Raw genomic sequence first — 15,258 nt, 5'->3', positions numbered from 1 at the left:
TCATCATATAGTTGAATAAAATCCATATAAAATATTTAAAACAAAAAATCAAAAGTTCTATGAGATTGTAAGATAACTTATTTGAACCTGAAATTACGAAAATGGTCGAGCGGTCTTCAAGAAAATCGAGTGCACTTTTTTTCCATTATTTTGCACACTGTAGGGTAACGGCTCCCTATTTCATCTCATTTCTAAGGACATTGCCTCAAAAACCGGATGTAGCCACTAAAATCACTATAATTATTTCATATTTCTGCATAAATTTTTTGTAAATTAAATTAATATTCAAAAACCTGTTTGATTCCGTCTAGTAATGTAATGATACCTCTCATATCACTCATAACATCACAAACATTACTGTGGAATTCGCAAAAACAACTGTTCATTGAATAGCCGAAATTGATTTGTTTGTCAACAACAAATATGACCTACGAATTGGCACAGTTTTGAACCTAGTTAAATCAAAGATAAATTGAAGATAGAGTAGTCTGCTATTTCTTATGTATCTTTTGAACAGGACCCCTTGATGGGCACGGTTCACTGTGATCGCTAGATGCGTCGTAACAATGACAATGATTGTTTATGTTTGGAAAAATATCAAGTTAAAGTATGCAACGACGACACGACCTGCCACTCGCCTATTGAAACTGTACAGCAAATCTAACTACCTCTCAGTAACTCAAAATGTCAAAATGAGTTTGCATATTTATTCTGTGAATCTGGTAACACAGTTCGAAAAACTGTTGATTTTGAATAACATAACCATGGTTACTAGTTATTGAAGATAAGGTATGTAAACAAATCTAACTCTAAATCGTTTACATACTGTGTTTTTTATTGCGGAAATTAAAACAAAAAGATATCTGCGATCGGTTCTGGTTCGAATTGACTTGTGTCAAGCAAATATAGTAACATGTTTATTCCGGATTCAACGAAACTTTTCTCCATTAAACTTCACTTTGAAGAGAAACGGTGTCTTATGAGTGAAAATTCTTGTTCCGGTGACGAATAATAGGATTCGTTGGGGGACTTTATAAATTACTCGTAAATAGATTGTCATGCCTAGCATGCATTTTAACCGAGAACTACTGGTCCTATATTTATTACTAGCTGAATTACCCGGCGTTGCTTGCGAATGATCAGTGTTCCATCTCAGATCTTACAATAATCATAATTTTCATGGTATTCTCGACAAATTGGGTCAGTTTTATATTTGAACCTTTTTGTTAGGAACATTTAAAACACCTTTCAATAAATACCTTCTTAGTAACCTCCGAGTTTCGTATGTATATGTGTTTGTAATGCACTTCCGTACTTCCTCGTCACATTCCTTTGGCTTCCAGGGCTATAATCACTTGCTACTCCCTCCTTTTTATAAATTTTTTTATGATATCATGAATTGTTCAAAATTTTCCATCTGATAATGATTATTTTATAACGAAAGGCTGTTTAACATCATAACTACATTCGTACTATAGAATAATGTTTTTATATAATTTATTTTACCAAGGCTTCAACCATTTTGGCCGTTCATCGAGGAGGAAAACTTATGAAATAACGATTCAGTTAATACAAATATTGTTGCAAACTTATTTATATTACCTTGAGTCGACAGTTTGTTCAATTTGCATAATAAAATGAACATTGATTGTATGATTTCGTCAATTCAGATTATTGTTGAGAATACTTATTCCCCTTCCCTCTTGTGAATATTTTTGTGAACCTCACTTAGTTGCTAGAAATATACTGTACTCGTGAAGAAGTAGCAATTTGTTATTAAACCCGATCAATTTTCTCTTACACTTTCCATGTTCGAGGCACTTACTCCGCTCTCTCACCCTCAAAACAACCATATAATCTATTTTAATTTAACTTCCTTTTTGCTTTCAAAAAAATATCGATTCCCACCTTTGGTACATGTGCCAAACTTGGTGGCGATTCGTTTAGTTTGTTTCGGTCATAGACAGAAAGATTATTTTCCCTTAGTTCTTTGAATTTTCCGGCAAAATGGAACCAGATCCTTTGAAATCATTAAAAGAAAAATACGGCCTTGAAATTCTTGCCACTCTCTTGTTTTAAAAAAAATGGGAGATTAAAATTTATTTTCAAAAACCCCTTCTAGTCTAAATGTTGGTTCTCTTCAAATTTCGTCATTGACCCTCTCCCGCCCATGTTAAGGACACTTCCTACATACTTTCCCCCCGGAAAATGTCCTAATGATCATTTCTGAAGAGCAAGAAGTATCTGTGCCAAATTTGTTAGCAATCCGTTCAGTAGTTCCGGAGTTGCGCCGTTACAAACATTACATCCCCTTTTTAGAGGGACGTACTACATCCATCCCACACGAATACCCTAAGTTGCGCAAAAAGTATCTATGGTCTTCAAAAAGTATCGATTCTCGTCAAATTAGATAAAATTGTTCAAGACCCCTGTTAAGGATACTTGCTACGCTCTCTCCCCCATGAAAATACCCTTACAACTATCTCTGAAGAGCAAAAAGCAGCTGTGCCAAGTGTGATAGTAATCCGTTCATTAGTGTCGGAGTTATGCCGTTACATCCCCCTTTTTAAATGCACTTGCAACATCCGCTCCCCATATATATCATATCTAAGGTATGGAAAATGTTTGCGTGATCTTCAGAAATTATCGATTCTTGTCAAATTTTATGATTTTTTTCATAGCCCTCCCTGTTAATGATACTTGCTACGCTTCCTCTCCTATAAAAAAAATCTTTGTGACTATTTCTGAAGAGCAAGAAATAACTGTACCAAATTTTATAGCAATTCGTGCAATAGTTCCGGAGTTATGCCGTAACAAACATTACACTCCTTTCTAGAGGCACTTACTACACCCTCTCCCCACAGAATATCCTTATAATCATATCTCAGTTGTGCGAAAAGTGTACTCAAAAAGTACCGATTCTCGTCAAATTAGATCATATTTTTAATGACCACCTATGTTAAGGACACTTGCCGCAGCCCTCCTGGGTTCGATTCCCAACCCCGCACATAGGGTCAGAAAGTTTTTCTGGCCCGAAGAGTCGAATGACCTTAAGGTTAAAACCTCTATAATCGAAACAAAAAAAAGTACATGTGTCAGGTTTGATAGCAATCCGTTAAGTAGTTTCGAAGTTATGCCATTACAAACATTACACCCCTCTTTTTAAAGGCACTTGCTGCATTTATCCCCCATTCATCAAGTTATATAAATTTTTTCATGACCCCTCTTTGTTAATGACACTTGCTATGCTCCTTCCCCCTATAAAAATACGTATATGACCATCTCTGAAGAGCAAGAAGTATATGTGCCAAGTTTGATAACAATCCGTTCAGTAATTCCGAAGTTATGCCATTAGAAATATTACACACCCCTTTTTGAAGGCACTTGCTACATCCACCCCCCATAGAATAATATCTTATATATGCTAAATGTTTTTATGGTCTCAAAAAAGTATGGATTCTCGTCAAATTAGACAAATTTTTTCATGACCTCCCCCCGTTAAGAACACTTACTACGCTCTCTCCCCCATTAAAATTTCCTTATGATCATCTCAGAAGAGCAAGAAGTATCTGTGCCAAGTTTGGTGGCAATCCGTTCAGTCGTTCCGGAATTATGCCGTTTTAAACATTACACCCCCTTGTTTAAAGGCACTTGCTATGTTACATCCACCCCCCATATAGTCATATCTAAGGTATGCAAAATGGTTCTACGGTCTTCAAAACGTATCGATTCTTGTCAAGTTATATGAATTTTTCCATGACCCCCCCTTGTTTATGACACTTGCTACGCTCCCTCCCATATAAATATACTTCCTAAACCATCTCTGAAATACAAGAAGTACCTGTGCCAAGTTTGGTAGCAATCCGTTCAGTAGTTCCGAAGTTATCGCGTTACAAACATACAAATTTACATCCATTTTTATATATAGTTATAGATTATAGATAGATTACAATTGCACCTCACAATCAAACGTAGCGCTTTTGTAATTAAAATACTTTCATCTACTCTTACAATTGTAATAATTTCATGTGCAGCAAAAAAGTAGAATTAACCCAAATTGCATGTAATCTTTTGTTCCAATGTTGGTTGGTTCTACGGGGTTAATAAACATGATCAAATTTCCTGTATCTGGCTTTGAAAATACACCATCCTGGTGTTTATACAATCATTCCTAAAATTACAAAACTTGGGTTCGGACAGAGATGGGTAAAATAGCTCATTTCAAAGAACCGTTCAGTAATGCAGAGTTCTGTCGAAAGAACTAGTTCTCCAGAGCCGTTCGTTCGTTCTTTTTATATGTGTTTGTTTGTTCAAAGACTGAACTAGAACTTAGGTTCGGTAGGTTAAGCGAGCAAAACAAAAGGTTCCACAAATTAGAATGGAGGTTTCGTGATAAAGCTTTCTTATTAGAGAACTACCGTTCTCGACAACAGGTTGTGCGAGCAAAAAAAAAAGTTCCACGAATTTGAATTTGCACAGAGGAACTACCGTTCTCGAAAAACGAACTACAGCTCATTCATTCTTTCAAAAGAACTAGTTCTGCATGCATTTATCCATTTATCAGAACAAATTGGCTCAAATGGCACGTTCCCCGAAGGCTGAATCGATTTCCACAAACTTAGATTCAAATGAAAGGTCTCGCAGTCCCATACAAAGTTCCCAAATTTCATTTGAATCCGACTTCCGGTTCCGGAATTACAGGGTGATATGTACCAAACATGGTGAAAATAATGTCACTCACTTTTCTCAGAGATGGCTGAACCGATTTTCACAAACTTAGATTCAAATCAAAGGTCTCATAGTTCCATACAAAGTTCCTGAATATCATCTAGATCGGAATTCTGGTTCCGGAATTACAGGATGATATGCACTAAAAATGTGAAATTAATATCACTTAATTTCCTCGAAGATGGTAGAACCGAGTTTCACAAACTTAAATTCAAGTTAAAGGTCTCATGGTTCCAACAAAGTTCCGGAATTTTATTTGGATCCGACTTCCGCTTTCGGAATTACAGGCTGATATGCATCAAAAATATGGAAATAGTGCACTAAAAATGTGAATATAATGTCACTCATTTTTTTTCGGAGATGGCAGAACCGATTTTCACAAACTTAGATTGATATAAAAGGTCTTATACAAAGTTCCGGAATTTCATTAGGATCCAGCTTCCGGTTCCGGAATTACAGGTTCCGGAATTGCACCAAAAATTTGAAATAAAGCACAAAAAATTTGAGAATAATGTCACCCGCTTTTCTTGGAGATGGAAGTTCTTAAGATGTCATAAGAATATCCCAATTTTCATTCGGATCAAACCGCTGGTTTCGGAGATACGGTGCTCAGCATGAAAACGTCAATTTCAAGAATAATTTGTTGCTACCTTTTTATATTGACTAGCGATTTTCTCTAAACTCTGTAACCAAATAAACCATTGATAGTCCCATAAGTGATTTGCTAAATTTTATTCAAGTCCGACTACATTTTTTCCCACATTCAAATCGTCATAGAGAACCGTAATTAAATGTGTAGTTCATACACTAATGGTTGAATGAACCGAATGTCACTATGCCGATATCCAGCTTTCGGTTCCGGAAGTACCGGCAATAATAATCAAATACGATAAAATGGTGCTCACTTCACTTTCGCACATAAGATTGAATAGATTTTCACTAGCTTAAATTCAAATGTAGTGCATCAATGTAGTAGTATTATGCAACAGAAATCTTCAAAACTATTTTTTGAACTCTTTTAGATTGTAGTATTTCGGGGAATTCCTGCTGTAATATACAGAAGAAAATGAAAATGAGAAAGGCATCATTACACCACTAGGTGGATTAAAATAGGTTTTTCTTCACTACCTTCGGTGCTTCCGGAGCAGGAAAAGGTGGTCCAGTAGTGTCCAATCAAGTTCTGCAAACTAGAAGAATTTATTAGCCAGTTTTATGGAGTTTGTACCTGTTTTCAACACTGTTCGTGAAAAAATACTCATGAAATTGGTAATTTTCCATTTATCACGCTTTTGTTCCGGAACCGGAAATCAGATTCATTTGAATCCTAGTTTGTCGGTTAAGCCGTTTCCGAGAAAATTGAATACACATTTTTCTCTAATTTTCACATATTACCCTGTAACTCTTGGAAACTGGAAGTCGAATCCAAATGAAATTCAATAGCAAGCTATACGACCATACACAGAAAGAAAAACATGAAACTTACACGACATGTAAACCGATGGTACTATGAAATAGACATCAGTTGAAACGAAAAACTGATTTAAAACCATGATTGATGTAAAATTACATTAAGATTTATTTAGTTTTTCATTGAACAAGACTGAATTTTTACAAACCGCTTACTTTTGCGCTGTAACTTTCCGTTCAATTGCCTGCTCCATATATGTGCATGAAAATAAATGTAAATTCGAAAAATATTTTTATCTGTGTAAAACCTTTCATTTGAATCTGAGTTTGTGAAAATCGGTCCATCCTTCCCTGAAAAAATCGAGTGTCATACACGCAAAGACATTTTCTCAGTTCGTCGAGCTGAGTCAAATGGTATATGACATTCGGCCCTCCAGGCCTCGGTTCAAAAGTCGGTTTTCACAGTGATAGTATAGTCTTTCTATATGAGAAAGGTAAAAACCGCGTGTAGAAGATCAATCGAAGGAGACTTTCGTGCAATCGCACATTCGAAAGCATGGCGATTGATTGAACTGTTTGATTGAAAATATCGATCATTAGAAATTTACGGCCGCTTACGCGCGTTGTAGTTTAAAATGATGGAGGCTTACGCTTCGCTGTGTGTTGTACTTGAAACCAAACACAATTTATAATACGGAGTTCTCCAATAATTTTTTGAGGACACGTTTTAAGATTTGTGGTACACTGTCGTCCGGGTTGGCGGTTCAATGCATAGGACGCTGGTCTTACAAGCCAGTTGTCGTATGTTCGAGCCCCGACCTGGAAGGATTCTTATACCGTTTTCGTTTATTGATCAGAGCAGCCCGAAAGCTGACCCAGAGTCGCCCAATCAACGTTTGATATGTTTGTTTTAGCAACCTGAGGTCGCTCTAGATCGGACTCCAATCGCGTAGTTTCGCTCTGAAAATTTTCTCGGGTCGCACCACGCATACCTGCAAGTTTGTTTATTTTTTCTTTTTTTCATGAGTTGTTGTTTAGGGCGCGTACCACGTGTTCGTTTTACTCGGAGTCAGAGTCGCCCGTGTCTAGGTTCAAAAACGAAAACGGTATTAGTGTCAGTAGGACCCATAGTACTAGCCATGCAATGATATTCTGTACACTAAGAATCGGCTGCGAAGTCTGTTGAAACAGAAAGGCCAAATTCCACAAAAGGAATGTAATGCCAGGACTTTGCTTTTTTGGTACACTGTCAACGTACACTGTCAGCGTGACATTTACTTACATGAATTGTCTGTACAACTGACAACGCTGAAGTCCTACATTTTTTAAACAGCTGTGTATCCATGGGCACTGTTTATTATTTCGATTTAGGTAAATAAAGTTTTGCAGTGGGTATAACATTCACTCAAATTTGACTATAATCATCTGTTTTTAAAAAACTAAGAAACCAAAAAATTTATAGGATTTGTGATTTTATTGGACGGTAAATAATTACATATGACTGAAGGCTTGATATACATGTGTTTTCTGCAATACTCGGGCCTGAGTAATCATGATGTGGTAAGGATCTTAAGAACACGGCAAAGTATAGAGAGAGAAATTTTTTAAATTGAACTTCACAAAACATCTATTTTAGGCTCAGTTTATTTATCTATCCCATGAGACAGAAACGTTTCTCTTTTTGGAGAATTTTTTTATACGTAATCGTAAAATATTATTATTTCACAAAATCGGTCTGTACCGAGATTTTCACATTTTGTCATCATACATGTAGCAAGTTATAAGTGCAAATGCGTAAGTTCTCTCGAATTAATTTTGATGGCGATTCGTAAGTAATATTTGATCGTTCTTATTGTCCGACCAGAAAATGTATTAAAGAAATCAGTTACGGTGGAAAATTAATACCTGTAAAACACACGCACGTTAGATACAGTGTTAGATATTCAAATTTTATTCGATAAACTGACAATATTAGACTACAACAACATTTGCTACTTAGCCATTGTAGACTAGCTGGCACACCTTCTTGCGAACGTTCATCATTAAATTCCGTACAGACTTCTTGGCGACAAGTTTTGACACTTTTTTCCAATCTTTTTCGAACTGTTGAATGGTTTCGACTACCTCGTTAATAGCTGATTCGTTAATGCCCAAAAATCCTCAATTGGTCGAAGTTGTAGGAAATTTGGTGGATTCATGTCTTTTGGGACGAAAGTGACAGTTTTGGTAGTATACCATTCTACCATTGATTTCGAGTAGTGGCAAGAAGCAAGATCTGGCCAGAAGACAACAGGATCCTTGTGGCTTCGAATCATGGATAGAAGTCGTTTTTGTAAACATTCCTTGATGTATATTTCGCTGTTCTTTGAAGCAGTGGTGATGAAAAGTTTCGAAATCTTACCGCAGCTACAAATTGCTTGCCAGACCATAGCTTTCTTACCGAATTTTTCGACTTCAATCGATGTCTCGGACTGGTTTAACACTTGCCCTACTCGCACCGTGTAATATTGTAGTCCCGGCAAGGATTTGTAATCGAGTTTCACGCAGGTTTCGTCGTCCATGATTATGCAGTTCAAATTTCCAGCAAGAATCGTATTGTACAGCTTTCGAACCCTCGGCCTGATCGATGCTTCTTGTTTCGGACTACGTTTTGGTTGTTTCTGCTTCTTATAGGTTCGAAGATTCAAACGTTCTTTAGCACGAAGAACATTTGACTTCCCACTTTTTTGGTCACATCCCGAACTGAAACCTCCTTCTTTTGCTCGAACGCCTTCAGTTTACGTTTATCCAACTGAGTTTTAGCAGGACCTTTTTTTCGACCCGTTTTCGGTTTATCCTCAAAGGTGTTATCCTCACCGGATTTCCCGATTGCATTTCGCACGGCTTTTTCACTTACTCCTTTCATTTTTGCTATCTTTCTCAGTGACAGTCCGCGTTCTGTGCACCGTTTGTACACAATTTTTCGACGTTGGTCTGCTGAAAGTCCACGCATTTCGAAACAAACTAATGGAAACGAATAAACAACTTCACAAGTGGTTAGAGAAGAGTGTAAACAACAGGACGCAGATTCTGAACAATTGCGAAATGGCAGCGGTTTTTGTTTGCGTCCATACTTTCTGGGACAGTCTTTAAAGCACGGTATCAACTCCGACGAACAACAAATACAAGTTAAACTTTGGGCTAAATAAAAGAAATATAACAACAATAAGTTTAATATCTAATATGAAACCATAAGAAATAATTTTTCATGATAATGGTGGTTCTGAATAGTTTCTTTTATGTTGTCGATGATGCTTGAAACGACAAGTTGGATTCAAATAATTGATAGTTACCACCGGAGCAATAAAAAGTCTTGTTGCTATCAACTGCCATACTCGAATTATTTTGTGCTGATAATGAAAAACCTAAGCGCGCTTATTATCCACATTTAGGTTCAGGAATCAGGAATCAGAACAAATTGGCTCAAATGGCACGTTCCCCTTGATATTTGGAGATTTGTGCCTTGCCATCAATATGTTTTTAGCATCATTTTCCCGATATATAAGAGGGAAGGTTTGAAAGGAAATGGTAAGGGTTGGACTAGGAGGATGGGAAAAAATGACGACACAAAAACACATAAAAGCAGAAGTAAATTCTGCACCCCTAAGGGATGCTGAACAATCTGCTGAGGATCACATTTAGTGGAAGCAGAAGGAAATTCTGAACCTCTACGAGGTCCCGAACAGTCTGCTGTTAATAAAACCTCCAACCCCCGAGAGGATTTAGAGATCTTACAAAAGCGACACCATTCTGCACTCTCGGAAGAATGCAGAACGACTCGCAGTATGTACGAGCAGAAGTAAATTCGGTACCCCCCAAAGGATGCCAAACAATCTGCTAAACCCTATTTAAGGTGAATACAGAAGGGATTCATTCACTCCAGGAAGAACGATGAACCCTTCTGACTATAGCTCCTTACCACATTGGGTGAGAAACGAGAGAATATCCTTCAATTTTAGCTCCGCATACACAGACTCAACCATGATATGAAGTACCATAATCGCATTTACACAAATCACACGAATAATACTCAGCACGTTGAATAGTAGCCATGCGATAATTGAGTTTGCAATGTCCAGTCAGAGCTCTGACCAGAATACTTCAATGATATTTGGAGAAATGCAGTAGACACTTTGACATTTTCAGATTTAAATCTGGTAGAAATGCTTTTGTCTGAGCGCAAGTTTGCAAGCTGCGCTAGTAGCTGGTATGTTTGGATGCAGCCCAAGAACGTATCTTGTGCTTTATCCAACTAGTTGAAAGTGGTAAAGCTGGTTCAGGACCAACGAAATCATTCGTTGCACCAGCTCTAGCCAACTCATCAGCCCATTCATTTCCAGTAATACCAGAATGGCCGGGTACCCATAAGAAGTAAACAGCATTCGAAATGCTGAGGTCTTCAATTTGAGTTCGACATGTGATCACTAGATTCGACCGTGAGTCATTCGAACTGAGTGCTTTTAAGGCTGCCTGACTGTCGGAACAAAAATAAATACGTTTACCACAGATCCTCTGCTGAAGTGCCGATTGTACTCCACACAGAATTGCGTAGATTTCTGCTTGGAACACAGTACAGTATCTACCAAGTGAATGAGACTGCTCCAGCCTCATTTCACGACAGTAGACACCAGCACCAGCACGACCATTCAACAGAGAACCATCCGTAAAACAAACTATGTGTTCATCAAGTTGTCGTTCCAGACAACCAGACAACCATTCCTCACGAAGAGGATAGCTCACATTGAATGTTTTAAAAGGAAAACTGCATGTGAGAGTTAGGTCACTAGGAGCGAGTAAATACTCATCCCACGTAACCATTTGAGACCACAAGCGAGTGTGGCTGGTAGCATAATCTAATGGGTTACTGTTCCAAAGCCCTGTAACCCTAAGACGGTATGCACAAGATAATGCTTCTTGTTTTAGGAACACATGTAGTGGTTTAATACACAGTAGCGCCTCTAGAGCAGCATTAGTAGTTGTCGTGAATGCTCCTGTCATCGCCATTAGGACCATCCTTTGGAGATGATTTAGCTTTGACTGAACTGTCGCGACTTCTCCTTTCTGCCACCATACAAGACATCCACGTGCCAAAATTGGTCTAACAATAGTTGTGTAGATCCAATGAATATATATGGGTTTGAGTCCCCATGACTTTCCAAAAGCTCGTCTGCATTGGCCGAAAGCCATGCAGGCTCTTTCAATCCTGAAGTCAATGTGAGCAGACCAATTCAGTTTTGAGTCAAGAATAACCCCGACGTATTCAACTTGATCGACCACAATGACCTCTGAACCAAAGAACTGCAACGGACGAGCTCCTGTAATTATCCTACGATGAGTGAAAAGCACCATTGATGTTTTGCCCGGATTTACAGATAATCCAACCTGACAACACCATTGTTCAACAGATCGCAGGGCTTGCTGCATTAAATCAAGAGAGTGTTAATGCTTATACCGGTCATCAATATATGATAATCGTCGGCAAAACCATAAGTCGGAAATCCAAGGTTATTACGTTTCCTTAACAAACCATCAGCGACTAGGTTCCATAAAAGTGGGGATAGTACACCACCTTGAAGAAAAAACCCAGGATATTCCGTTTACGACTGCAATGTTTACCCTCCTGCAGCCATTCAGCCATCGGCACGGAAATACACCTTGACTTAGAAGTTCCTATTTTTGTGGCCTTTTACGACATGGAACAGGAAACCAGTGGATCAATTCTTGGTAAAAAATAGTTCCGCCGGATGCCACACGGCTTACCTGTTTGGTGGACTTATACCAACGGTACAGGTGGACCGTAGCGTTATTCTTAGCCAGTTGGGAAACCGCTACCGACACTACACGGCTATCTAGGCTGCTCAGAGAGGGAAGTTAACATTGATGGTCAACTTCCATGGATGGCCGAGCAGCCGGTTTAGGTTAAACCATTTTAATACGATTGATTGTTGATTTATATCTGTTCATTCGAAAATCAACGAGTACAAAATATTCATTAGAAAATATATTTTTGCGCGGTACCACACTGGTATAATGCTTTTATTTTTGCATTGTGCAGCCCGTCGGAATTCAATGTGTTAGTGACGACGCAAACTTTTTTCAAAACTATCTTTTTGAGAAATTTGATTCTTTTGTTTCAAAATGGAGAAATTTTAAAGTATTCCCCTCTGTGGCACTGAAAAGTGCCTTGAATTGTGTCTGAGGCGGTCCGAATTTGGACTCGGAATTCATTGAGATTTCCGATTGGATTCCAAATAAGATGAAACAATGGATTCCAGGCGAAATCAGTAGGTGCAGTTAATTCGGAATCCATGAATCACAATGAATTCCGATCCAAACTTCGGATAACTTAACTGCGCAAGGGTATTTTCAAACACAGCGCCCCTATCAAGCTCTGACGACTTCCACTGCCGCAAATGGGAAATGCAAATCGCCGTTGGAAAGTGTTCTCCCAATAAAGTACCTCGGCACAATACTGCTGCTCGTTTCATTCTAATATACTAAGGCCTTTGGTATTGTTTGCCCGTATGTCTTGTTTAGACAGAAAAAGCTAGAAAACCTTAATATCGAAACGCTCTTGCTTTGTTGCAATACATGTTTGAGTCTACATTCAATGTAATTGATGGTTAGATTCTGTAAATCCTTTCACAGATCACAGAGCTCTACACACTTATTTTTTTCGTTGAATCTCGGTAAAATAATTGCCGAGATTGGCACCACCGAGTACTCGGTAATCATCTCGGCAAAAGATAAAATTGCAGAGTCTCGACAATCTCAAATTTGATAAATATCAGTTATTACCAAAATCCGGCAAAAGCAAAACAGTGAAATTTATGAATTATTAAGCCTTCAGTAAACAAAGATTTCATTTTATTTCCGTGTATTACAATTGCAATAGACAATTCGGACTAAACGCCGAATATTTTGGTTAATTCCATCTGGTCCAGTTCGATCTCAAATGATTTCACTTAAGGGAAAATTTACCTAATAGAAAAAAATGAATATTTTCTCATCGCTCATGCTTTATTTTTGAAGATGACTGAACCGAATGCAACTTGTTTGGACTCGTTTGAAAGCTGCTATTAGGGTATTGATCAAGTGGCTGTTATTCGATCTAAGATATGCAGCAGAGTCTCAGTATTCCTTCAGGTAGAGCTTATCTAAACTATCCGTGCAAGGTAGAACGGCTGAAAAAATCCGACAGGTCTATTGTGGAGCAGGAAACACCCCGCCAAATGACTATTTTTCACTTAACGACGCCGGTGGTCTCGACGTCGACGACAACCAAAGTAAGCCGAAACCATCCGTCTGAACGTCGTTCCCCGCGGTTCGGCTGAGCCTATTCCAGCCGAAGACGAATTCAAACCGATCTGATTTCCTTTCGACGCGCTGGTTCCCGGCCACGAGGGGCGGCCACCGCCACGATCTAAAATCATAAATTATACACTTTTTAACGACTCTTTCCTACGGCCATCGCGCATCGTTGCACCCCACCAGCAAGCGAACACACTGTGAGTGGGGCGCGCAGATTTTTCCCAATCGACGAAAAGATGACAGATTGCGATAGTTTCCGTTCGGCGTATTTGTGAGTGACTGGAGCAGCAGCCAGAATGCTGCGAGCTGCGGCGGGAAGTGAAAATGTTGCGTCCTTCCCTTCTCATCTGATCTCTCAATGCTTGGTTTTCCTCGACCATCGTCCATCGGGTGAGGACACGAATGGAGCGCGGGAATCAACCAGAAATTGATGTAGACGGGTGCAACACACGATTAGTAGGCGTTGCTGAACACTGTCAGTGTTATTTAGTATGTACCCAACCCAATGAATCCAAGTCGTTAACCCAAAAATTAGAGTGTATGCTCCTTCGTCAAAGTGACATTTTGTGACAGCGATCGGGCAATTTTTCTGTTTCGAATGAATTAGCACGTTTAGAAGCCAAGTTGTGATTTATGCTTCCACTGGAAACTGATTCCGAATAGAGAGAAAAGCAGGAAACACGTTTAGAATATGACGATTGCTGAATTAGGTTCTACACGATGACGTCACAAATGAACTTCTGATGAATCAAGTTCATCTTTGACAGCTTCAGGCACATCTTTGGAAACAACATGAAACAGTGGAATTACGTTTCAGTCAACGGAGTCTAGTTACTTTTCAGAACAAAAACTAACACAATTGCCTACATCCTTGTTCTGGAAGCACTTGAAATACCCGTCTTAGTCTTCCAAACAAGTCATCCTGACCGGGATGCTTAATTATATCGATCAGAACAGCGAGAAACATCGATCATATTCTTTTCGTCAAGTAAGAGCAAGGAAAATGAGAAAATTATGTGTGATTACCGGACACTTGAGAACTAGTTCTTCCTCCCACCTTCAACAGCCACGAAGTTCCTTCGGCACCGGTTGGCGGTGGTGTTCTAATTGCTGTTCTCCTTTTTCAGCTTCGAACAATGGCGAAATAGTACCCCCGTCAACCCGTCCGAGCCGAGTCGGCTAGTTCTGAAGTTTGCACCCGTCATCCCGTAATTGGCGCGACTTCAGAATAGAATTTCGTCGTTCTTCCTCGCAATCCTCAATCAACAGCAGCAGCAGCAGGAGCAGCACCAATTGATCGGGTAATGATCGGATTCACTGCACCAATAATCGCAGCATCACTACCCGGAGTTGGAAGGCAGCAGAGATCGTTTATGTGCACTGCTCGTGTTTTTCCTGTTCTCTGGTAATTTTCAGATGAAGAAGACTCGCAGAAGGCATACGACGGTAGTTTAACAAGCCGACAGCTCAAATCACCGCCAAGACGTCTACGGGACGGAGAAATACAAACGGCCCCTAACAGTTCGCTTCGGCTGGCTAGCTTGTTTAGAAGAATGAGTCGATAAAATTTCGGAGCCTGAGACGATCTAGGAGTGAGTGATTGTGTCGAAATCGTGGGCAAATGATGGGAATCCAGGTTCTAACTTAGCGGACTACTGAACCGATACTGCTGGCTAAGGTTAGTTGATGTTCTTTTTTTTCTGCTGTGAAATGAAACTTGTGATTCTGAAAGAATGTGTAAGTCATTGTGATTGCCGGTAAACATTACACTAT

The sequence above is a fragment of the Malaya genurostris genome, chromosome 1 (assembly GCF_030247185.1).
Source record: "Malaya genurostris strain Urasoe2022 chromosome 1, Malgen_1.1, whole genome shotgun sequence".
Classification (NCBI taxonomy): Eukaryota; Metazoa; Arthropoda; class Insecta; order Diptera; family Culicidae; genus Malaya; species Malaya genurostris.
The sequence above is the reverse complement of the archived record's forward strand: the minus strand, read 5'-3'. Positions refer to the sequence as shown.